Here is a 3,840-nt window from a genome sequence, read left to right as displayed (position 1 = left end):
AAGAGGGGGAGAAATGTAAGGCTCGAGAATGATCAACTGGCATTGATGTGAGACTTGAAGAGGAGAATGTATGATATGAAAAATGAGAGTTTGAGCAAGCATGGCCGAAGCCACACCGCCCCCGCGGTGCTAGGAATACCGCACCTGCGGTGTAGGTGACAGAAAGTTGAGGGAAATGTGCGAAGCAACACCGCACCCGCGGTGCGTGCAAGACCGCACCCGCGGTGATGAGACCGCACCCGCGGTGATCGACATTTAGGAAAATGCATTGCTGCCGAGAGCACAGCGCACCCGCGCTCCTGATGTACCGCACCCGCGGTGTTGCGTGGTGTGCAAAGGATGAGCCATGTGTTACATTACATGCAAGATATATATGTGTTGCTCGATTCTTTCATCATTCCAACAGAGAGAGAGCACCGAGAACTCACCTTAATTCCTTCAAGCTTCTTCATAGTAGAATTACGATTGTGCATGATTTAGCCATTTGATTTTAATTCCGAGTCCGGATTATTGACCCTTGCAGCATTGGCAACGAAAGGACGTAAGTTTCTTACATTTCCAGCATGTTTCGAAATTCATATGTTGGAGAAGTTATGATTTGTTTGAAGATATGTGTTCTTGATATCTTGAGCTTGATATAGTTGCTATCGAATCGATTTTCGGACATCGTATGCCATTATTTCGAATTCCAGCTTATATGTGTATGATGGGTACCGATTTTGAAGGGATAATGAGATTATTGTGATGTTAATGAGATTATGATATTGTTATATGTTGAGATTGAGTTACCGGTATCAAAGAAATACGCCGTTATGCCGTCAATTGTTACCGAGATGGAGTATTGACTTGTACAAGATTTTGATATGAGTTATATCTTGATAGAATGCATTGTTATATTGTCATTTCAGATTAGTTTTGACAGAGTGACATTCTAACTTCGAGACTTCGACCGACGATTCGACAAGAAAGGTATAATTCATGTGGTCACGGGATTGCACAACTCGATTCAGACTTGATACGAGTTTCCCTAAATCACATACCAGATTGTTATTACATTGATTATGTAATATTTTGGTTATTGATTTATATTCGAGTCCTGAGATAGGAGATATTGGCAGATTTGCCAAAACTAGACGTTTCGGTGTATCGACGCATAGGAGCAGATTTGCTATATGTGTAGACCCTCGATACAGAGTTGACCGAAGTCTAGGAATAAGACGTACCGTTGCCCCGAGTGGTTGGGTAGGTGACAGACCGTCTTATTCACACCGGGATCCCTAGATTAGAAATGAGTCGAGTCAAGATTTGAATGTTGAATACAGATTTGTATTCTTCTACATGTTTAGATTTTATTCAAGTTACTTGATATATGCTATGCTTTTGTACATGATTATGACATTGCATGCATCCATGTTATATACTGGGATATGTTCTCACCGGAGTTATCCGGCTGTTGTCGTGTCTGTATGTGTGCATGGCAATAGGTGGGGCAGGATCTGGGTCTCGAGCTAGATGAGAGATGGATGATAGCGTGGAGATCTCGGGCATTGCAGATTACTAGTGTGTTATTATGAAACTTGTACTACTCATGTTTGTAGTTGATATTTAAACACTAGTATATGGTTGTATTAAACAGACTGGTATGTATCTTATGTCGTTTAATTAATATATAGACTTGTTATGCTTTAGTTATACATTTGAATTAATGTTAAAAGCAAAATTTTGACCCACATTTTCGAACAAAGATCCAATTAAATCCCAAAAGAATTGAGTTAGAGCCCGGGTCCCCACATTAACCATACAAAACTTTCAAATTTCACCATTATTCCTACAAAATTCTAGTCCCCACACATATGTGCTCAAAAAGTTCAAACTTTGTACCAAAATTCATGCTTCAACAGTCACGAGTATCATTCATGAAGTGACCCAATCAATATTTTTGTATATTATCAATTCAACATCATCATTGGCTCATAAACTATGTCTTCTCACCATAAACGACACCAAACAAAAGAAATGCTATAGCGGACTAAAACAAATTAACTCAACAAACATAACAGTCTACCCCCCTCATACTAGAGTTGTGCAATGCCCTCATTGCACAAAACGAAACAGACACTAAAAATGCAAACACAAATGCAGACTAAAAATATGAAAGCGAATAAACATGGTAGACTGAAACAATGATAAGAAAGAAAAACAGAAAAGCGGCAAAGAAATAAAAGTGCGAAGTAGGGGAAACGGTAAACTCCCCTGATCATGCGTCATCCTCATCATACTCCGGCGGTGGCGCTCCTGCGGCTGCCCCCTGCTGAGAGTAATCATACTGGAACTGGAATGGGGGAGGAGGTAGCGGAGTCGGTGGAATGGTCGACAGGTCAACACCCCCGTGCACAAGCAAAGATCGCATCATAGAGTCAATGTGAGATAGGTGGTCCGTGACATACGAGTTAAACTGACTCTGATGTGCTTGGAAGGCGAGATTTTCATCCATTTTGTCATTCTGCGTTCGCCTGCGGGGTTGTGGTGGGAGGCGGCGTGGGATGGCAGTGCTAGATCCACCGGCGTCTTCCTCCCGAAAGGGAAATTCACTGATTCGCTTAGCTCGTTTCCTCTGGAGGTCTTCGACACAAATAGGCTTCATGGGTTGCGACCACTCCTCATCATCGCGAAATACGACTCCCGCTCTAGCGCACAACTCGGAGATAATGGTGGGGAAGAACAGGCCCACATGACTGTTGTGGGCACTCAGTGTGATTTGTGAATTGATGAGTGTGCCCACGTTGATGGCGTATCCCTCGTTCAAAGCATAAAGCAGCACCGCCCGCTCTTTCTGGACCTCGCTCTTATGCGAGACCGGCATCATTCTCCGAGCCACAAATAAATACCAAAGGGAAACTTCGGTTTTCAAATACTTCTCGTCAAAACAACTCGGCGAGCCGCCCAATGGTTTCCATATTGCGCCCGGATGGCACAATGTGGCGAGAATCGTATTGTAATTCGGGTTGGCAACTAATGTCTGGAAATGGGAGTCGTCAACCTCCGCCGTCCCTAACAGTGCGTTGATCGTCACCGAGTCATACGGTACATGTTTACCCCTCACAAACACCAAACCATTTCGCCCCTCCGCTGCGTTGGCGTAAAATTCGCGAACCACAGACACTACCGCCGCCTTAGGTTGCTCACCGTATTGTTCCCAACCACGCCTTTGCAAATCAACAATAATATCCAAGTATCTGTCCTCTAACTGTCGCCGGACTCCCCTCTCGGCTATTGGGTTGCGATGAATTTTTGCATGCTCGTATCGAGCCCTAGCCTCCATACTAACAAAACGTGCCCTATCAAATGATGATGAAGAGGAGGAACCGGGGTTACCTTTTTGCTTCTTGGGAGCCATAGAATGTGAGGATGGAGATGATAGGTGACCGGAGAGTGTTATTCCTGCTTCCTACCGAGGATGTCGCCTTGTTGCCGGAGACTAGAGTGGATATTGAAAGCCTGCACCACAAAATTGAAAGAACAAAATGAGAGTAGTGAGGGATTTTTGAGAGGGGAATTTGGGGATTAGGGATTTGAGAGGGGAATTTTCGTGCAGAATGAAGAAAGGGGAAGGGGATCTGCGCTTTAAAAGTCTTCGCGCTCGAGCGGTAAAATATTACCGCTCGAGCGCCGAGTCCTCGGGTATAAAAATTTTAGAGGCAAATGTTCGCGCTCGAGCGGTAAAAAATTACCGCCCGAGCGCCAAGCTCTCTGGAAATTGTGCATCTGCTTCGCGCTCGAGCGGTAAAAAATTACCGCCCGAGCGCCGAGTTCTCGGGAAAAATTCACATTTCACCTTTT

Source organism: Primulina eburnea, chromosome 12 (assembly GCF_022965805.1).
Source record: "Primulina eburnea isolate SZY01 chromosome 12, ASM2296580v1, whole genome shotgun sequence".
In the NCBI taxonomy this organism is placed as follows: domain Eukaryota; kingdom Viridiplantae; phylum Streptophyta; class Magnoliopsida; order Lamiales; family Gesneriaceae; genus Primulina; species Primulina eburnea.
Note: the sequence above shows the minus strand (reverse complement) of the source record.